This window comes from Schistocerca cancellata, chromosome 4 (assembly GCF_023864275.1).
Source record: "Schistocerca cancellata isolate TAMUIC-IGC-003103 chromosome 4, iqSchCanc2.1, whole genome shotgun sequence".
NCBI lineage: Eukaryota > Metazoa > Arthropoda > Insecta > Orthoptera > Acrididae > Schistocerca > Schistocerca cancellata.
This window is the reverse complement of record NC_064629.1, coordinates 497,479,100-497,502,931: the sequence shown is the minus strand read 5'-3', so window position 1 is coordinate 497,502,931 and position 23,832 is coordinate 497,479,100. Positions and strand designations below refer to the sequence as shown.

Genomic DNA, 23,832 nt, shown 5'->3' with positions numbered 1-23,832 from the left:
CAAACCTACACTGGTGTTCAAAATTAGAGAAAGACAGGTATTTTGCAAATTAATTTTTATTTTGTCACATAAAAGGATAAACGGATGACAATAAAGTAGAAATAAAGCAAAGAATTCAGAACATAGAAAACTGCAATATGCATAACGATAGACAAAAACGTTCTTCCTTTTTTCCAGCTTAACGGTTTTGCACATACATTTTTACAACTACTTAATGTGCTCAGTATGGGGTGTGATCACATGTGGCAGTAATACAGGCCTCACAATGACGGGGCATGTTGCGAATGATGTCATCAGTCTCACGTTGAGGGAATAACGCCCATTCTGGCTACATAGCTGGTTGCAGTCTTGGAGAGCAGGGGTGGATGCAGGCGTGAAGAAAGCCACCTCCGTAGTACATCCCAGACATGCTCTATGGAATTCAAATCGGGAGGGCAAGCAGGCCACGTCATGCGTGCAATATCTTCCGTTTCCTGTAAAACCTCAACCACCCGTGCTCTATGTGAGCGAGCATTATCGCCCATCAATACAATGTCTGAGCCCACAGCACCTCGCAACAACCGCAGATCAGGTACAAGATCTCTTCACGATACCTGACGGCTGTTAAACCTAGACGATTCACCAGTACAATTTCATGAAAAGGAGTTATAACGATAATATATAATCTCTGCCCACACTGCTAGAGATCCTCCTCGATTCTGGTGTCTTTCCACAATATTTTGGTCCCGAAGTAGTGTTCCACGTTCCCTCCAGATGCGAATACATCGAGAATCACTCACCAGACCAAACTGGGACTCATCTGTGAAACTACATTGGCCCACTGCTCAACAGTCCAGGTGGCATGTTGATGGCTCCTCTCTAGATGGTCGCTTCTGTGAAGACGAAGCAGAGGTAGACACAGCAGGTCTCTGGCAATAAAGGCCACTCTGCCGAAGTCTTATGCACACCGTTTGCCGTAGTACTAAGGCGGTACTGTCGTGCCCTTACAGCCGAATGACGGTCCTCTCTTCCGAAGTCACACTAGGTCGGCCCTGCCCTGGTCGTCGGGATACATTTTCGGTCTTTATAAACTGTCGCCACATCCGAGAAAGAACAGAACGAATCACACTAAGCAATCGGGCCACATGAGTATGCGACTGACCTGCTTCCGTTCTTTGTATGGTCCTCCACCGTGTAGAGTCTGGTAAGCATATTTACTGTGCCACACTACACCGTCTGTGACTGTACATAGCGATTGTGGATGTGGGACTACCCGGAAAACACTTCCTCATTTCATAATGTCCTGACGTCATCGTTGGCATGGTTGTCCGTTGACCGGAATTCCATTGTGCAGAACAATCTCGTACGCACATCTGGTTGACAGTTTGTATGATTATATCGCGAATTAGCCACAGGACAGGGAAATAACGGTTTTTTGCCTTAATTTAGGACACCAGTGTAGATGGAATTTAATAATGTTTGCTTTGAGCTTCTTCTGCAGATATAACTTGCTACATTTGTCCTAATTTTTTACAGTGTTTGTGATCATACATAAAACGGTGTTTGTGATCATGAATGACATAACACTTGACACAAGAATTCAGAGTCCGTGAATTTATTAGTTGGTGACGCGCCTCATGCCATAACAACTCGCTTGGCTTGAGCTGTTATGAACAAAAGCCACACGGTGTGGAGAGCATTTAGAACGAATCTCTGTGACTATAGTACCATGTAAGTCTGTTTCCGCCATTTCTTATACTAACTTCTTGTCGATTAATTTAGGTATATCATTGAGACAAGGATTTTGGTGCTGTAGGATAGCACCCCATATTCTGTTGTCTGCAAGGTTCTAAATAACTACACTGCAAAGCGTTTCCTCTTGATAGGAAATTCCACAAGTGCTGTTGAATTTACAGTTCCGAGACGTGCCCTTGAGCTCGACGACGCGCGAGGGAAAATTTAAAATTAGCAGCTACTACACGATCCGCTGTTTAAAAAATTCATCAACTTTGCTAATAACTTCCTAATAGGGCAGGTTTCGGGTCCTTTTTGCGGGAACATTTTTCCGTACAACAAAAATACTGACAGTACTAGCTAAGAAAAAAAGAAAGAATGTGGTGAGTATCTTACGACTTTGTAGACGGTGAAGTTCTGCTCGAGCTGTATCCGGTATTCTTTCCATTCCTCCTCTTGTTTATCAGCGGAGCGGAAGAGACGACGCGGCACCTGGCCTCAGGGATTCTGTTCTTCAGTAGTAGAGCTTCCACGAGATTACATATGCTGGTTAGCGAAGACTGAATATGTTAGCTCTGAAACTGAATAGTTGATTGTTTGTTCTACAGACGCTGGATTGCATACAAAATTAAAATTACTTGAAGAATAGGTACAACCAATCTAGGAACACTGCAATAATAATGATAATAATAACAATGCAAAATTCAACATATATAGAATCTTTCTTTTCCTAGCTGTTTCTAGAAATGAAAATATTTCATTTATTTTCGCCGACACGGAAAGAAATATTGATTTCTTCCGTATGCAGAAATGTCATATCGTCTTTCACAGATCTGGGTAGTCACTAATCACAAACTCGTCGTCATAAATGTCTCTTGCGTCCCCAGCGTAACCAAGTGGAGGAACATCAAACGCTGGAATAGCAGGAAGACGGTAAGGACTATGCGCAGCTTTTCCATTCGGTGATATTTCTCCCGCATGCTACACGAATGCTGGCAGTAATAAAGTCGCAGTAATTCATATTTTGCCCACTATGTGCAGCAAAAGCAATCCGAAAATTCAGTTTACCAAGGAGAAGTAGACAGGCGGAAGATTATATTTTCTTGAGGTACTAGTTTTCAAGAAATAAGGTGGTAGCTTGGGCCACACGGTTTACCCAAAACGCACCCACACAGACTGTTACCTACACCGGGATTCGAACCACCGCCCACAACAAATGCGCGGCATCATACAAAAGTTGGCGGGTAGAGCAAGGAAAACCTGCGAAACACAGCTGCTTGATGCAGGATTAAACATCTCACCAACGCATTGCTCAAGAATGGTTACATGTTCAGTGAGGTGAAAAGAGTGTTAATACCACAGCGTAAAAATTATAACGATGCTGAAACGCCGGGGAAATGTAATGTTTTCATGCCATTCGTTAAGGACGTGACTGACCGCATAGGAAAAATCCTGAAAAATCGGAACATCTCGGTAATCAACATACCAACACGAAAGATACAAAATCACATAAAACGGCCAAGGATGCTCACCAAGCGCTGGAAAAAGCAGGAATTTATAGGATTACGTGTAATTGTGGTGATGTGAACGTGGGTACTACAAAAGGAACTGTCAAAAAATGACTCGAAGAGCCCAAGGGAAATTGTAGGAGAGGGCAGATTGACAAATCAGCTTTTGTGGAACATGACTTACGATCAGGAGACCACCACAATCATTTTGATAGAACTCAAGTACTGGCAACCACAAGCGGCTGCCATGAAAGGCTATACAGAGAGGCCATTGAGATTGCAAAACACCCCAGGAATTTCAATAGGATTGAGAAGTTCGTGAACTTGAATAATACTTGGATTCCGGTGCTGAAGAAGTTCTGTACGAGCCTACCACTGCAAGATGACAGCAACAGCGGACGATGGCAATCGACAATGGCCAATTTCGCATGCGTATTCAAAACGTGTGACGTCACGCCACTGAGCGCAAACTTGCGGAAGCTGAGTTTTGCTGTAGTCAGTAGCGAGACAACAGTCTCCTGAGGGTAGATACCGATACCCACAGTGATAGCTAAACCAATGACAACGAAGAGGAATAGGAGGGGGAAGACGAGATGCAACAGTAAATAAGCATAAGGTGCTGGAGATCTAGCCAAGAAATCACTAAATGTTGTACACTGATGAGCACCTAAAGTTAATACATATGATGGGCAATACTTAGGATTAACAAAACACAGGATTAACAATATTGTTTCTTCACTAATAACCTACTTTGCGCACGTGTGTGTGTGTGTGTGTGTGTGTGTGTGTGTGTGTGTGTGTGTGTGTGTATTACTGGCGGTCAACAGCTAGAAGAAAGCTTTCTGAGGTATTCACCGTCAGTCACAAACGGTGATGGCAATAACAAATCTCTCCTCTTTTCTATCACCTTTTTATATTCTTCTTAAAAGACAACAAAATATTATTTATATTTTAACCTTAAATTACCGTTATTTTGAATAGTATTATTCTTTGTAAAATGTTGTAGAGAAAACAAAAGAAAAGAAAACTGAAAAAAAGATGAAACCAGTGACGAATACTCTGGGATATCAAAGGAGGCGGATGAATGCAGTGGTGCCGGCCACTGCAGCAGGGGCTGTGGATCCATGCTGTCTTTCGAGTCTCCACATCGATCTCCATCAGTGCCTCTTCCCAGGCATGAGGCTGCGCCAGGTTCAGGGAAGGCGAAGACGGCTGGAGCAGCAAAGTCCTGTGAGGTGCAGCATGTGTGAACGGAACGTCCACAGCAGGATCACTCAGAAAAGCAAAAGATTCTGATGCCACAGGTGCTACCCAGAGGAATCTTGCACAGGGTAAAAGGATCTGCTCAAAACCCTTGTTCCGATGCCCTGCTCCCAGTGATGATAGTTACTCAACACCGAAGAGAAAACATCGTACTGAGGCTTAAGTATGGTGTGCCGAAGCAGAATGTAATACTCTGCTATGGGTACACGCAAAGCATAAGCTAGCTGGATTCGCATTCCTGAAGGATATCTGCAGGTGATCTGCCATCACTTGACAGGGAACGATAATACAACAAAAACGTAATGAGGGCCTATTGCTGGTAGTGGGAACATAGCACATTATCCACCTGAGCGCAGTTTCCTACAAAATATTTAGCCTCCTCACTGAGCGGTGGATGGAATATAGTAATATTAACCAGCCCAAGTATTTAAATTTAATTAAATGTAATATATTAATATAAATTATTTATTGTATATAATATATAATATATGCTCAAATTATCCGAACCGAGATAAATTAATTAGAAATAACCAAAATAATACATAAACAAATTTTCAAAAAAAATTTTTAATTTATATATTAAATATAAATGAAGTGCCTGATTAAAGGGTTACCTTGATAGGGTAAATCAAGTAAATAAAAGTTACCTTCATTAAAAATTACATAAGACAGAATTAAACTACCTCCTTTAGTATAAAAAACTAACGTGCATCATACACCTCTCCGTTATCAGAGAATCTTTTTAGAGTTATAATTCTCAAGATTTATAATTATAAAGTATTTCAGGTCAAGGTGCAGCTTATAGTTAAGAGAAGGTGGGTTACAATAGATTTTTGTTTATAATGGATTTGATGGTGAAATACTTTTAATGAAGGTGGATTTGATAGTAATTTAATTTATTTAATTTAACTGATATTGGCTCTGAGGTGTGTACACATCGCCTGTCGCTCTCATTACTGATTATTCTATTTTATTGTTTTAATTTAGCTTCAATTTAGATGAGATAAGTCGTAACATAGTAGATGTACTGGAAAGTGTATCTAGTAAGAGTTTCAAGATATAACTTATTAGTAAAGGGTTACATTTACACTGAAAATTTTTCTGTGCAAATCAGGATATCTTGATTATTTATTTTATTATATTTATTTTTTGTTTATTTAATTATTTAATAAAAATAATTTTGTCGAATTTTGTCTTAGTATATTTTGGAGAATTAATTTTTTAAATTATAGTTTATTGGTAATGTAATTGTTTTATGAAATATTATTTTAAATTTTTAAAAGTAGATTTTATTTGTTGTACCATGTGTATCAGGGTTTATCAAAATTTTAGTATATATTTTACTTATCTCGATTTGGGTTGATTTATAAATAATTTATAGTTAATGTATCATAATTATTATTAAATTATTTATAGAAATGCGATGTTAATCGTTTCCCAAGATATCTAGTTTCTTAAGAAAATATTTAATTTTTTGAAGTTAATTGTTTTTATTTAATTTTTTAAGTATAAATATTAACTTATTTATTCTTTAAGGGATAAGCTTTGAAGTTAATAACATATAATTTGTTTTATAAAATATAATAGTAAGCTTTAAACCAGCTATCTCTAAGATTACGTTTTAGTTCATTATTTTTTATTTTGATTTTATAATTATTTTAGGTTTTTTATTAAGATTATTTATTTAATTTTAAAATTTTTGTAATAATGATAGAATTAGTATATTTATTTGTATATAATTTTTATCTTGTGAATTTATTATAAGGAACTAGGCAAAATTGATTTCCACCTGTTTATCAAAAACATGTCCTCTTGAAAATACTTTGAGGTCTGGCCTGCTCACTGAGCAGATTTTAAAGAGCTGCTGTATTTTGACCGTGCAAAGGTAGCATAATCATTAGTCTCTTAATTAGTGGCTGGAATGAATGGCTTGACGAGATATCAACTGTCTCTTAATAAATTTTTGAATTTAACTTTTGAGTCAAAAGGCTTAAATTTTTCTTTAGGATGAGAAGACCCTATAGAGCTTAACATTTTATTTTTATATAGTTTTTTGTTTGTCTTTCTATATTTAATGTTGATGTTTTGTTGGGGTGACATGAAGAATAAATAAACTCTTCATTATTATATCATTTATTTATGTTTGTTGTTTTGATCCATAATTTATGATCATAAGATTAAGTTACCTTAGCGATAACAGCGTAATTGTTTTAGAGAGCTCATATCGACAAAGCAGATTGCGACCTCGATGTTGGATTAAGAAAAATTTTGGGTGCAGTAGCCCAGCGATTAGGTCTTTTCGACCTTTAAATTCTTACATGATCAGAGTTCAGACCGGCGTGAGCCAGGTCGGTTTCTATCCTAAGATTATTGATTCATATTAGTACAAAAGGACCATGTGGTTGAAATATTTTTTATTTTATTGAATAATACTAATTAAATTACTACTTTGACAGATTAATGTGTTGAATTTAGAATTCATTTATGTAGATTTTTCCTACAAATAGTATTGATACTTTATGATTTATTTATGTTTATTTTGAATTTTCTTTTATTAGTTATTTGTGTTTTAATTAGTGTTGCTTTTTTAACTTTATTAGAGCGTAAGGTTTTAGGTTACATCCAAATTCGAAAGGGCCCAAATAAAGTAGGTTTTGTAGGAATTCCTGAGCCCTTTAGTGATGCTATTAAGTTAATTTGTAAGGAGCAGCCAATTCCTAATATATCTAATTATTTACTTTATTATTTTTCTCCTGTTTTTAATTTAATAATTTCCTTGGGTGTTTGAGTAATTTTCCCTTACTTGACATATATGTGTTCTTTTTCTTATGGATTTTTGTTTTCTTTATGTTGTACTAGATTAGGTGTTTATACTGTTATAATTGCTGGTTGGTCTTCTAATTCAAATTATTCTTTATTAGGTTCTCTTCATTCTGTTGCTCAAACAATTTCATATGAAGTTAATTTGGCTTTAATTTTATTATCATTAATTATTTTAATTGGTAGTTTTAACATGTTTGATTTTATAAATTATCAGCTTTATTGTTGATTTATTATTATTTCTTTTCCTTTAGCTTTAGCTTGTTTTGCTTCTTGTTTAGCTGTAACTAACCATACTCCTTTTGACTTTGCCGAAGGTGAATCTGAGTTAGTTTCAGGTTTTAATATTGAATATGATGCAGGTGGATTTACTTTAATTTTTTTAGCTGAGTATACAAGAATTGTTTTTATAAGAATATTATTAGCTTTAATTTTTTTAGGTGGTGATTTTTATTCTTTTATTTTTTTATTAAGCTTGCTGTAATGTCCTTTGGGTTTATTTGAGTTCGGGGAACATTACCACGTTTTCGTTATGATAAGTTAATGTACTTAGCTTGAAAAAGTTTTTTGCCTTTATCTTTAAATTTTTTTATTTTCTTTGTCGGTTTAAAGATTTTATTTATTTCATTTATTTTGTGAAATTTTTTAAGAAAAGTTAATAGTAGAGTTAAACTTCTAGTTTTATGTTTTCAAAACATATGCTTTTCTTAAGCTAATTAACTTATTATTCCTTAATTAGTTTATCTCATGCGTTTGCAATATGTACATTAATTAAGAAGTATGTAAAGTAGATAATTGTTAAGATTTGTCCTGTTATAATGTAAGGTTCTTCAACAGGTCGTTTACCAATTCATGTTAATAAGCATACAACAACTACTATAATCCAGAATAAAATCTGATTAATAGGATAGAATTGAATACCTCGAAATGGTGTTTTATTATAAAATGGTAAAATTATTAAGATTCTAATTGATAAGAATAATGCAATAACACCTCCTAGCTTATTAGGGATTGATCGTAGAATTGCATATGCAAATAAGAAATATCATTCTGGTTGGATATGGACAGGAGTTACTAATTGGTTAGCAGGTACAAAATTATCTGGATCCCCTAGAAGGTAAGGATTAATCAAGCATAATATAATTAATAATGATGTTATTAATACAAATGTAATAGAGTCCTTGAAAGTAAAGTATGGGTGAAATGGAATTTTTTCAATATCTCCATTTAGGCCTAAAGGGTTATTAGACCCTGTTTGGTGAAGGAAAAATAAATGAATTGCTGCCATTGCAGCAATAATAAACGGTAGTACAAAATGAAATGTAAAGAATCGGTTTAATGTTGCATTATCAACAGAAAACCCTCCTCATACCCATTGAACTAAATCTGTTCCTAAATATGGAATTGCTGATAATAAATTAGTAATTACTGTCGCACCTCAGAATGATATTTGACCTCAAGGTAAAACGTATCCTATAAATGCGGTTGCTATAACTAAGAATAGAATTACTGTACCAATTATTCAGGTGTGCATGTATATGTAAGATCCGTATTCAATTCCTCATCCTACATGTAAATAAATACAAATAAAAAATATAGAAGCTCCATTTGCATGTATGGTTCGAATAATTCAACCATTATTTACGTCTCGGCAGATGTGAACTACACTACTAAACGCTATTTCAATATTTGATGTATAATGTATAGCTAAAAATAGTCTCGTTACAATTTGAATTACTAAACATAGTCCTAGTAGGGACCCAAAATTTCATCAAAATGAAATATTTGTTGGTGCAGGTAAATCAACTAAATAGTTATTAATGATTTTAATTAAAGGATGTCTTAATCGTAAGGGTTTATTCATTAGTAAATTATCTTATTTTACGAATAGGCCCCTGGTTAATATTGGTGATTTTAACAACTGCTGATAGTGCCAAAAATAAATAAATTATTATTATTATTGTAATAATAAATGTTGGTCTATTATATAGTTTTTCTAAAGATATTGTTATATCTTGATAATTGATAGAATTATCATTATTTATAGTCTCAGTATTCTTGAAAAAGTCTATAAATATTGTTATATCTAGAATAATTAATACTGATATAATAAATACTCATATAGTTAAGGTAATAATTATCGTAATTGAATTAGGTTGAAATATTTCGTTTGATGCAATTCTCGTAATATAGATCAATAGAACTAATATACAACCAAGAAACGTTAAAAATTAAATATATGATAATCAATAACTTTCCATTATTGTTCCTGTTATTAGCCCGACTAAAAAAGTTTGTAGGATAATGAAAAGCATTATTGATATTGGGTGTCTTAATTTAATAAAATTAATATTCATTACGTTTGATAGTGACATAATTATTATTTTGATCATTTCAGGGGTTAGTTTATTAAAAATATCGGTTTTGGGGACCGATGATGGAAAGCTTTTCCACCTCTGAAGTTTTAAAAGTGGGGCCGAACTTATTTCCGGTTTACAAGACCGGCGTTTTTTTAAACTATTAAAACTAATGTTTATATTCTCTGTCTTTACATCTTTATTGATTTATTTTGTTGGTGTTTATGTTTTTTCCTCTAAACGTAAGCATTTATTAATGGTTCTTTTGAGATTAGAATATATTGTTCTTTCTTTATTTATATTAATTATTGTTTTTCTTATTGAGTTTGATTATGATTATTTTTTTCCAGTTGTTTTTTGGTTTTTTCTGTTTGTGAAGGTGCTTTAGGTCTTTCTATTTTAGTTTCAATAATTCGTTCTCATGGGAATGATTTTTTTAATTCTTTTGGTTTATCTTTATGTTAAAGTATTTATTTATAACTATTTTTTTGATCCCTCTTTGTTTGGTTAATAATTGTTGGTGGTTGGTTCATTCTTTAATGTGTATGTCTAGTTTTGTTTTTATGATTTGTGTTTATTCATATGCAGATTTGAATATGATTAGATATTATTTTGGTATTGATTATTTTTCTTTTAGTTTGATTTTGCTTAGTTTTTGAATTTGTTCTCTAATAATTACTGCTAGAGGTTCAGTTTATTTAACTTCTTATCATTCTAATTTTTTTTGTCTTTATAGTATTAATTTTAATGATTATGCTTCATTGTTCTTTTGCTAGATTGAGTCTTCTTTCTTTTTATATATTTTTTTAGGCTAGATTAGTTCCTACTTTTCTTTTGATTTTAGGTTGAGGTTATCAACCTGAACGTTTACAGGCTGGTGTTTATTCAATTTTTAATACTCTGGTTGCTAGATTACCTTTATTATTAGTTTTATTTAGGGTTTATGATTTTTCTAATACTTTGTATTTTCCTTTATTGGTTGATTTTGGTTCTTATTATTTTATATTTTATGTGTTTATAATTCTTGCCTTTTTAGTTAAGATGCCGATATATTTGGTTCATTTATGGCTTCCTAAGGCTCATGTTGAGGCCCCTATTTCAGGTAGAATGATTCTTGCTGGTGTTTTATTAAAGTTAGGTGGTTATGGTATTTTTCGTGTTAGGAAGGTTATTTCTTATTTGGGTTTAAAGTTTAATTATTTTTGATTGTCTTTAGGTTTATCTGGCGGGGTTATTGTTAGATTTATTTGTTTTCGTCAGGTTGATTTAAAGTCTTTAATTGCATATTCTTCTGTTGCTCATATATGATTAGTTATTGGAGGAATGATGACTATGAATTGATGGGGTTGTATAGGTTCTCTTTCTTTAATGGTTGGTCATGGCTTGTGTTCTTTTGGTTTATTTTGTTTATCTAATATTATTTATGAGCATTTAGGTAGATGAAGATTATTAATTAACAAGGGTATAATTAATTTGATACCAAGAATGGCTTTATGATGATTCCTTTTGAGCTCTTCTAATATAGCTGCTCCTCCTTCTTTAAATTTGGTAGGTGAACTTAGATTATTAAATAGAATTATGTCTTGATCTTCTTTTAGATTTTTTGCTTTAATTTTTTTGTCTTTTTTTAGAGCTGTTTATACTTTATACATGTATTCTTATTCTCAGAATGGTAATTATTATTCTGGTGTTTATACTTGTTCTCTTGGTTATTTTCGTGAATATCATCTTTTACTTTTACATTGATTACCTTTAAATATTCTTTGTTTAAAGGGTGAGTATTTTTTTGTTTAGGTTGCTTAAGTATTTTATTTAAAAATGTTGTTTTGTGGAATCAATGATATGAATTATTTCATCTTAGGCCGTGAATTTGTTTTCTATTTGTTCTTTGAGTTTTTTTCTTTATTTTTTTCTAGAACTATAATTTTTACTTTGGGTATTTATTATTTAATAATTGATTATAGAGTTTTTGTTGAATGAGAACTTTTTAATTTAAATGGTTCTATGGTTGTTATGACTTTAATTTTGGATTGAATGTCTCCTATCTTTATGTCTTTTGTTATGTATATTTCTTCTTTGGTTATTTATTATAGAGAGGACTGTATATTGGGAGAAAAAATATAAATCGTTTTATTATTATTGTTTTAATATTTATTCTTTCTATAGGTTTTTTAATTATTAGTCCTAATTTGATTAGAATTTTATTAGGATGGGATGGTTTAGGTTTAGTTTCTTATTGTTTAGTTATATTAACTGCACTTTCTAATCGTATTGGTGATGTTGCTATTTTAATTTCTATTGCTTGACTATTAAATTTTGCTGGTTGAAATTACATTTATTATTATGATTTTATTTCTAATTCTTTTGAAATAAAGCTTATTACTATATTAATTGTTTAAGCAGCTATAACTAAAAGAGCTCAAATTCCCTTTTCTTCTTGGCTTCCTGCTGCTATGGCTGCTCCTACTCCTGTTTCTGCTTTGGTTCATTCTTCTACTCTTGTTACTGCTGGGGTTTATTTATTAATTCGTTTCAGACCAATATTAGATGCTTATAATTGAGGTTGATTTTTGCTTTTAATTGGTTGTATAACTATATTTATGTCTGGTTTAGGGGCGAATTTTGAATTTGATTTGAAGAAAATTATTGCTCTTTCTACTTTAAGACAACTTGGTTTAATAATAAGAATTTTGGCTATGGGTTACCCAAAACTTGAATTTTTTCATTTATTAGCTCATGTTTTATTTAAGGCTTTATTGTTTATGTGTGCAGGTTCAATAATTCATAATTTAAAGGATTCTCAGTACATTCGTTTTATAGGTTCTATTGTTAATTCTATGCCTTTTACTTCAGTTTGTTTTAATGTTTCTAGTTTGTCTTTGTGTGGTATACCATTTTTAGCTGGTTTTTATTCAAAGGATTTAATTCTTGAAATAGTTTGTTTAAGATGAATTAATTGTTTAATTTTTTTCTTTATTTCTTTTCTACCGGCTTAACCGCTTCTTATTCTTTTCGTCTTTTTTATTATTCAATGTCTGGTGATAATAATTTTTATTCTAGATTTTCTTTTGATAATAAGGGTTATTATATTTCATTTGGTATAATTGGTTTATTATTTATTGCTGTTTTTGGCGGCAGTCTTTTGTCTTGATTAATTTTTCCTATTCCTCATGTTATTGCTTTGCCCTATTATTTAAAGTTTTTGACTATTACTGTAGTTGTTTTGGGTGCTTATTTGGGTAATCTTATTTCTAATTTTGATTTTTCTCAAAATTTATTTTCTTTAAGTATACTTTCTTTTGTCAGATATGCTGGTTCTATGGGGTTTATACCTTTCCTTTCAACTAAGTTTATTAGATATATTCCTTTAAAATTGGGTTATTATTCTTCTAAATCATTTGATTATGGTTGGGGTGAATTATTTGGTGGTCAAGGTTTATATAGACTATTTATTTATTTAATTGGTTATATACAAGGTTGATATGATTCTAATTTTAAGATTTATCTTTAAACTTTTATTTTTTGAATGTTTATTTTGGTAGTATTATTTTTCGTTTACCTAAATAGCTTATGATTAGAGCGTAACACTGAAGATGTTAAGGAAGTATTTTTACTTTTAGGTATTTATAAATATACATATATTATTTTTACAGTGAAAATGTAATGTTTTATTTAAACTATATTAATTTTAGAAATGTTAACGGAATTTAACCGCTAATATAAAAAGTTAGCAGCTTTCATATTGACTTTACATTTCCTTAATTGGAACTTTATAGTTCAATTATATTATTAACAGTAATACGCCTCTTTTCGGCTTCAATTAATAAGAATAAGGATATTTTATTTACCAACCTTCCAGGTCGAAACTGACTGCAATATTTCGCTTCTTATTCTATTTAAGGTTGATTGATTATATCAATACTTTTTGAATGCAACCCAAATGTTATAGTTAACTACAACCTTTATTCTGCTCATTGTAAGGCTCCTTGATTTCATTCATGGTATAGTCCTCCTAGTAATACTATAATAAATAATATTGTTGATATTGTTCAGATTATAATATCTGAAGTTTTAAAAATAATTACAATTGGAAGGATTAGTGCGATTTCTACGTCAAAAATTAAGAAAATTACTGCAATTAAGAAGAATCGAAGTGAGAAGGGTATTCGTGCTGATCTTTTTGGGTCAAATCCACACTCAAAAGGTGATCTTTTTTCTCGGTCATTAATTAATTTTTTTGATAGTGTTGTTGCAAGGATTATAACAATTATTGGGATAATAAACCTAATAGAAATTCTTGTAGATAAAATTAGGATGTTTTTCTTGATTAATGTCAAGCTTTTTGATTGGAAGTCAAATGTACTATTTATACTAGAAAAACAATTATCTACCCCATCGATAAATAGAGATGTATAAGAATAATCACACTGCGTCTACAAAGTGTCAGTATCATGCTGCTGCTTCAAATCCAAAGTGGTGTCTTGGTGAGAATTGGTTTATTGAATGTCGAAGTAGACATGTTGATAAGAAGATTGTTCCGATAATTACATGTAGCCCATGGAATCCTGTAGCAATAAAGAATGTTGATCCATAAACTGCGTCTGCAATGGTGAAGGGTGCTTCTCAATACTCATATGCTTGAAGTATAGTGAAGTATAGTCCTAGTAATACTGTGAAGAATAGTCCTTGTAATGCTTGAGTATGATTAGATTCTATTAAACTATGATGTGCTCATGTTACTGTTACTCCTGATGCTAATAGAATAGCTGTATTAAGTAATGGAATTTGTATAGGATTAAAAGGTTGGATTCCTATTGGGGGTCATAATATTCCTAGTTCAATAGTAGGTGCTAGTCTTCTTCTAAAAATGCTCAGAAAAATGAAACAAAGAATAGTACTTCTGATGCAATAAATAAAATTATCCCTCATCGTAATCCAATTGATACAAATGCCATATGTAGTCCTTGGTATGTTCCTTCTCATACTACATCTCGTCTTCATTGGATTCTAGTTAGTAAGGTAATTCCAAATCCAATTATAAATAAGTTAATGTTAAATAGGTGAAATCATTTTGCTAATCCTGATACTAAAACTATTGCTCCAATTGCTCCTGTTAATGGTCAAGGTCTGTAATCTACTAAGTGGAATGGGTGGTTTGAGTGAGTTGTTAACATAGGTTTACTATACCTCTCTAGAATATAAAGTTCTTAAAATTGAGAAAACATAAGCTTGAATTATTGCTACTGCTGATTCTAGAATTAATAGAAGTATTTGTCCAATAATTAATTGTGAAATTAAGTTTATTGCTATAGATGGTCCTGTATTTCCTAGTAATGTTAATAGTAAGTGTCCTGCAATTATATTTGCTGCTAGTCGTAGTGCTAATGTACCTGCTCGAATGACATTTCTAATTGTTTCAATTAATACTATAAATGATATTATGCAGGCGGTGTTCCTTGAGGAACAAGGTGTGTAAATATTTGATTGGTATGATTAATTCATCCAAATAACATAAATCTTAATCATATAGGTAGAGCGATTGCAAATGTTAATACTAAATGTCTTGTTCTAGTAAAGATGTAAGGGAAAAATCCTATGAAATTATTAGATAGTATTATAATAAATATTGAAATGAAGATGAATGTTGTTCCATTACATGATTTTGGTCCTAGTATTGTTTTAAATTCATTGTGTAAGGTTAAGTTTAGTTTATTTCAAATAATATTAATTCGTGATGGTGTAAGTAAAAACATTGATGGGATTAATAATAATCCTAAGAATGTTCTAGTTCAATTTAATGATAAATTGAAGATATTAGTTGATGGGTCAAATGTTGAAAAAAAATTGTTATCTTTTCAATTTAAGTTTTTTATATCAATTGTTCTTTTTTCTGCTCTTTTAATAAGATTTGGTTTAAATGAAAAAAAGTTTATTTGATTAAATAAAATTAATGTAGCAAAAAATATAATGAATATGGAGAATCATATGAGAGGGGATATTTGAGGGATTTGGATTAAATTTCCCCATCAGAAGTAGTCGTTAATTTACTATTTTTTGGTTTAAGAGACCATTACTTACTTTCAGTCATCTGATGTATTTCAAGGTGTACTAATTGCTTAGTTATTTTAGATTGACACTCTAATGTTATATATTTTAACAAACTCTTTAGATTATCTTAGATCACTTGATAAATAAGCTTACTGAAGTTCTTTCAATTACAATTGGTATGAATCTGTGGTTCGCTCCACAGATTTCTGAACATTGTCCAAAGAACAATCCAGGCCGGTTTATTGTAAATGTTCCTTGGTTTAGTCGACCTGGCGTTGCATCAATTTTAACCCCTAATGCAGGTACTGCTCATGAGTGTAGAACGTCTGATGCTCTTGTTAATACTCGTACTTCCGTATTTATTGGTAGAATTGTTCGGTTATCTACATCTAGGAATCGAAATCCGTCATTTTCTAGGTCTTGTTCTGGTGTTATATAAGTGTCAAATTCTACGTCTATAAAGTCTGAATATTCGTATCTTCAGTATCATTGTCGTCCAATTGTTTTAATTGTGATTATTGCATCTACTGAATCATCAAGTAAATATAGTAGTCGTAATGATGGGAGTGCAATGAAAATTAGTGTAATTGCTGGTAGTGCTGTTCAGATTGTTTCAATTAAATGTCCGTGAAGTATGTTTCGGTTTGTATAGGCAATAAATAATATATAACTTAGAGCATAGCCTACAATTACTGTAATTAATAATAATACTACTATAGTATGATCATGGAAGAATGACAATTGCTCCATTAATGGGGAAGCTCCATCTTCAAGGGATAAATTTGATCATGTTGCCATTAATGAATTTTCTAATAAAAGGTCAAACCTTTATTAGTAGAGCTTAAATCTACTGCACTAATCTGCCATATTAGAATCTAGAAATTAATGGTAGTTCTGAGTAGCTGTGTTCTGCTGGTGGGTTATTTTGTAGTCATTCTGTTGATCTTCTTATATTAGCTCTAAATATGATTGCTCAGTTTGTAACCATTCTTTCTCATATAATTACAATAAATATAATGATTCCTACAATAGAAATTGTAGACCCAATACTTGACACTACATTTCATGATGTATATGCATCTGGATAATCTGAATATCGTCGTGGTATTCCTGTTAGTCCTAGGAAGTGTTGAGGGAAGAATGTTAAGTTTACCCTAATAAATATAATTGTAAATTGGATTTTTAATCATGTATTATTTATAGTTAATCCTGTAAATAATGGATATCATTGAATAACACCTCCTATGATTGCAAATACTGCTCCTATAGATAATACATAATGGAGTGGGCTACTACATAATATGTATTATGTAATATGATGTCAAGTGATGAGTTTGCTAATACTAACCCTGTTAGTCCACCAATTGTGAATAGAAAAATATATCCTAAAGCCCATAATAGTGGTGGATTGAATTTGAATTTAGTTCCATATAGTGTAGCTAATCATCTGAATACCTTAATTCCTGTAGGTACAGCAATAATTATTGTTGCTGATGTAAAGTAAGCTCGTGTGTCAACGTCTATTTCTACTGTAAATATGTGATGTGCTCATACAATAAATCTTATTAGTCCAATTGATAATATAAATAAATTATAGCTAGTGTTCCAAATGATTCAATTTTTCCTCTTTCTTGACATACAATGTGAGAGATAATTCCAAATCCTGGAATAATTAAAATGTAAACTTCTGGGTGCCCAAAGAATCAAAATAAGTGTTGATATAGAATTGGGTCACCTCCTCCCGCAGGGTCAAAGAATGATGTATTTAAATTTCGATCTGTTGGTAGTATAGTAATAGCCCCTGCTAATACTGGAAGCGACAAAAGGAGGAGAAGAGCTGTAATTGCTACGGATCATACAAATAAAGGTGTTTCATCTAGAGTTATATTTTCTGATCGTATATTAATTGCTGTTGTAATGAAGTTTACTGCACCAAGAATAGATGATACACCTGCTAAGTGAAGTGAGAAAATAGCAAGGTCTACAGATGCTCCTCCATGTGCGATTGCCCCTGCAAGAGGGGGGTAAACTGTTCACCCTGTACCAGCACCGTTATCTACTATAGAAGATGTAAGAAGAAGGGTTAGTGAAGGCGGTAGTAATTAAAAACTTATATTATTTATTCATGGGAATCCTATATCTGGTGCACCAATTATTAATGGTACGAGCCAATTACCAAATCCACCAATTATAATAGGAATTACTATAAAAAAATTGTTACAAATCGTGTGCTGTAATAATAACATTATAGATTTGGTCGTCTCCAATTAGTGATCCTGGTTGGCAGAGTTCAGCACGAATAAGTATTCTTATTGATGTTCCTACTATTCCTGCTCACGCTCCAAATAAGAAGTATAAAGTACCAATATCCTTATAGTTTGTTGAGAATAATCATTTTTGCAGTAAGATGGCTGAATTTAAGGTGGTAGACTGTAAATCTACCATGTGTTTAGACTGTAAATCTACCATGTGTTTAGGCCTTATATTCAATTATGATTCTAGACAGCAATTCTAGAGGTGTGAAATTTTACTAAGGCCTAAGAGATTATTCTTTTAATTATAACTTTGAAGGTTATTAGTTTAGTTAACCTAAGTCCTTAGTATAATGAGATTAAGGTTGATGTTGAGATTAATCCTATTGTTGAATTTATTACTGTTATAGGGAGAATAATTCTTGATTTTTGAGACTATATTTTTATAGATCATGAATTTTTTGTGTATGACATAATTAGGGCTGAGAATCTAATACGTATATAATAATAAAGTGTAATTGTAGTTAATACAACTATAATGGTTATAATAGTTGTTATGTTATTTTCTATCAATGATTGTATTACAATTCATTTTGGTAGAAATCCAAGGAATGGTGGCAAACCACCTAGGGATAGAAGAGATAAAAATATTATGAATTTAATTTCAGTTTTTATATTTCTGGCTGAATAAATTTGGTTTATAAAAAATAGATTTATTTGCTTAAATAATAAGACCATAATTAATCTTATTAGAGAGTAAATAATAAAGTATAGTTCTCAGATGTTTTCTCTAACTGTTAGAGATCTAATTATTCACCCTAAATGTCTAATTGAGGAATATGCTAGAAGTTGTCTTAGAGATGTTTGATTTAAACCACCTATTGCCCCAATAATAATTTTTAGATGATAATTGTTCAAACGAAAGTTCTTAATTGAATACAATAAGATAACACCATTATTGGGGCAATTTTTTGCCATGTTATTAGTGTTAAACAGTTATTTCATCTTGAAGCTCCTATTACTTCTGGAAATCAGAAATGGAAAGGTGCAGCCCCGATCTTTAATAATAATCTAGATCTGATTATTATTGATGGGATAAATTCTGTTTCTCATCCTATTGGATATTTTATTTGAGTCAGCAAAATTGAAAATAATAGTATTGTCGATGATATTGCTAGGACAATAAAATATTTAATTGATGATTCATTTATTATTATATTTTTATTTCTTGTTAGGAGCGGAATAAATGAAAGTAAGTTGATCTCAAGTCCTATTCAAACTCCAAATCAGGAGTTTGATGAATTGGACAGGATCGTTCCTATCATTAATGTTGATAGGAAGAGAAGTTTTGTAGAGTTGTTGGTCATTAAAAAGGAGAGAATTGATACCTCTATAAATGGGGTATGAACCCATTAGCTTGTGTAGCATACCTTTTTACATTAAGGTGTATGATGCACGTTAGTTTTTGATACTAAAGGAGGTAGTTTAATTCTGTCTTATGTAATTTTTAATGAAGGTAATTTTTATTTACTTGATTTACCCTATCAAGGTAACCTTTTCATCAGACACTTCATTTATATTTAATATATAAATTAAAATTTTTTTTTGATAATTTGTTTATGTATTATTTTGGTTATTTCTAATTAATTTATCTCGTTTCGGATAATTAGAGCATATATTATATATTATATACAATAAATAATTTATATTAATGTATTACATTTAATTAAATTTAAATACTTATAAAGTTATTATATTATTATTAAGTGATTATTTTAATACATTTATTTACCTAGGATTATAGCTATTTATGTTTTTAGCTTAAAATAGGTTATTATATTATAAATTATATAATAATATGTAAATTAATATTAAATTCTATTATAATAAGATATAGTAAATATAAATTATATTGTTAAATATAAAATATTATATTAATATAAATAATTATATTAATTATAAGAATATAATTAGATGTATTTTCTATAATTAAAATATTTAATTAATTAATTTTTAAGTTAACTTAATATAAAGTTAATTTTATATTAATAACATATTACATTAATTTACATAACTGTATAAAATATATTTATTATATTATTTAATCTTTCTTTATTATTAGTGAAAAGAAAGATTAAATAAGAAAGAATATAATCCATTTATTGGTGTACATGTTCCATATTAATCTTTATTTATATATAATAGAGAAGTTGTTGTGGTCATTCGAGGGCGCGTTTCTTTTTTTTGTCACTATTTGAGTTTTTTTTTCTTTTTTTTTTCCTTTAAATATTTGAATCTTTTATTTTTTCTTAATTTTATAAATTTTTGAATTTCTTATTTTATTTCCAAAAGTTTAATTCTTGCTTATTTATTCACTTTTCCTTGTATTGTATGTAAGTTTTGTTAAACTAAATGTTCTATTTTGCAGTAATTTGATTTAATTATCAAGTGATTTTGGATTTAGCAATTTATTTAGTATCGGCATAATTCGTGCCAGCAGTCGCGGTTATACGATTGATACAAGTGAATATTATTGGTTAAAATAGTTTTTTATATTTTTAGGGTTAAAATATAAATTTGTAAGGTGAAATGTTAAAATTTATTTATAGCTCTTTTTATGAATCTGTGAAATTAAAATAATAAACTAGGATTAGATACCCTATTATTTTAAATGTTAATTATATTTACCAGGGTACTATTAGTTAAAGTCTTTAAACCCAAAGAATTTGGCGGTATCTCATTCCATTCAGAGGAACCTACCCCGTGGTTGATAATACACGATTTACTCTACTTAATTTATTTGTATGTATATCTCCGTTATCAGAGAATCTTTTTAGAGTTATATTTCTCAAGATTTATAATTATAAAGTATTTCAGGTCAAGGTGCACCTTATAGTTAAGAGGAGGTGGGTTACAATAGATTTTTGTTTATAACGGATTTGATGGTGAAATACTTTTAATGAAGGTGGATTTGATAGTAATTTAATTTATTTAATTTAACTGATATTGGCTCTGAGGTGTGTACACATCGCCCGTCGCTCTCATTATTGATTATTCTATTTTATTGTTTTAATTTAGCTTCAATTTAGATGAGATAAGTCGTAACATAGTAGATGTACTGGAAAGTGTATCTAGTAAGAGTTTCAAGATATAACTAATTAGTAAAGTGTTTCATTTACACTGAAAATTTTTCTGTGCAAATCAGGATATCTTGATTATTTATTTTATTATATTTATTTTTTGTTTATTTAATTATTTAATAAAAATAATCTTGTCGATTTTTGTCTTAGTATAGTTTGTAGAATTGATTTTTTAAATTATAGTTTATTGGTAATGTAATTGTTTTATGAAATATTATTTTAAATTTTTAAAAGTAGATTTTATTTGTTGTACCTTTTGTATCAGGGTTTATCAAAGTTTTAGTATTTATTTTACTTGTCTCGATTTGGGTTGATTTATAAATAATTTATAGTTAATGTATCATAATTATTATTAAATTATTTATAGAAATGAGATGTTAATCGTTTCCCAAGATATCTAGTTTCTTAAGAAAAAATTTAATTTTTTGAAGGTAATTGTTTTTATTTAATTTTTTAAGTTTAAATATTAACTTATTTATTCTTTAAGGGATAAGCTTTGAAGTTAATAACCTATAATTTGTTTTATAAAATATAATAGTAAGCTTTAAACCAGCTATCTCTAAGATTACGTTTTAGTTCATTATTTTTTATTTTGATTTTATAATTATTTTAGGTTTTTTATTAACATTATTTATTTAATTTTAAAATTTTTGTAATAATGATAGAATTAGTATATTTATTTGTATATAATTTTTACCTTGTGAATTTATTATAAGGAACTATGCAAAATTGATTTCCGCCTGTTTATCAAAAACATGTCCTCTTGAAAATACTTTGAGGTCTGGCCTGCTCACTGAGCAGATTTTTAAAGAGCCGCGGTATTTTGACTGTGCAAAGGTAGCATAATCATTAGTCTCTTAATTAGTGGCTGGCATGAATGGCTTGACGAGATATCAACTGTCTCTTAATAAATTTTTGAATTTAACTTTTGAGTCAAAAGGCTTAAATTTTTCTTTAGGACGAGAAGACCCTATAGAGCTTAACATTTTATTTTTAAAAGTTTTTTGTTTGTCTTTCTATATTTAATGATAATGTTTTGTTGGGGTGACATGAAGAATAAATAAACTCTTCATTATTATATCATTTATTTATGTTTGTTGTTTTGATCCATAATTTATGATCATAAGATTAAGTTACCTTAGGGATAACAGCGTAATTGTTTTTGAGAGCTCATATCGACAAAGCAGATTGCGACCTCGATGTTGGATTAAGAAAAATTTTGGGTGCAGTAGCCCAGCGATTAGGTCTTTTCGACCTTTAAATTCTTACATGATCAGAGTTCAGACCGGCGTGAGCCAGGTCGGTTTCTGTCTTAAGATTATTGATTCATATTAGTACGAAAGGACCATATGGTTGAAATATTTTTTATTTTATTGATTAATACTAATTCAATTACTATTTTGACAGATTAATGTGTTGAATTTAGAATTCATTTATGTAGATTTTTTCTACAAATAGTATTGATACTTTATGATTTATTTATGTTTATTTTGAATTTTCTTTTATTAGTTATTTGTGTTTTAATTAGTGTTGCTTTTTTAACTTTATTAGAGCGTATGGTTTTAGGATACATCCAAATTCGAAAGGGCCCAAATAAAGTAGGTTTTGTAGGAATTCCTCAGCCCTTCAGTGATGCTATTAAGTTAATTTGTAAGGAGCAGCCAATTCCTATTATATCTAATTATTTACTTTATTATTTTTCTCCTGTTTTTAATTTAATAATTTCCTTGGCTGTTTGAGTAATTTTCCCATACTTGACTTATATGTGTTCTTTTTCTTATGGGTTTTTGTTCTTTTATGTTGTACTAGATTAGGTGTTTATACTGTTATAATTGCTGGTTGGTCTTCTAATTCTAATTATTCTTTATTAGGTTCTCTTCGTTCTGTTGCTCAAAAATTTCATATGAAGTTAGTTTGGCTTTAATGTTATTATTTTTAATTATTTTAATTGGTAGTTTTAACATGTTTGATTTTATAAATTATCAGCGTTATTGTTGATTTATTATTATTTCTTTTCCTTTAGCTTTAGCTTGTTTTGCTTCTTGTTAACTGAAACTAACCGTACTCCTTTTGACTTTGCCGAAGGTGAATCTCAGTTAGTTTCAGGTTTTAATATTGAATATGGTGCAAGTGGATTTACTTTAATTTTTTTAGCTGAGTATACAAGAATTGTTTTTATAAGAATATTATTAGCTTTAATTTTTTTAGGGGGTGAATTTGATTCTTTTATATTTTTTATTAAGCTTGCTGTAATGTCCTTTGGGTTTATTTGAGTTTGGGGAACATTACCACGTTTTCGTTATGATGAGTTAATGTACTTAGCTTGAAAAAGTTTTTTGCCTTATGTTTAATTTTTTTTATTTTCTTTGTTGGTTTAAAGATTTTATTTATTTCATTTATTTAGTGAAATTTTTTAAGAAAAGTTAATAGAAGAGTTAAACTTCTAGTTTTATGTTTTCAAAACATATGCTTTTCTTAAGCTAATTAACTTATTATTCCTTAATTAGTTTATCTCATGCGTTTGCAATATGTACATTAATTAAGAAGTATGTAAAGTAGATAATTGTTAAGATTTGTCCTGTTATAATGTAAGGTTCTTCAACAGGTCGTTTACCAATTCATGTTAATAAGCATACAACAACTATTATAATTCAGAATAAAATCTGTTTAATAGGATAGAATTGAATACCTCGAAATGGTGTTTTATTATAAAATGGAAAAATTATTAAGA

The 23,832-nt window shown here is 30.3% G+C and overlaps 1 long non-coding RNA gene across 1 annotated transcript; it reads left to right on the top strand.

Moving 5' to 3' along the window:
- Positions 1-5,843: 5,843 nt before the first annotated feature.
- LOC126185169 (uncharacterized) lies at positions 5,844-22,300 on the top strand. Its single transcript, XR_007536973.1, has 2 exons — positions 5,844-6,369; positions 21,939-22,300. It is a non-coding gene; the product is annotated as an uncharacterized LOC126185169 (long non-coding RNA).
- The last annotated feature ends 1,532 nt before the right edge of the window (positions 22,301-23,832 follow it).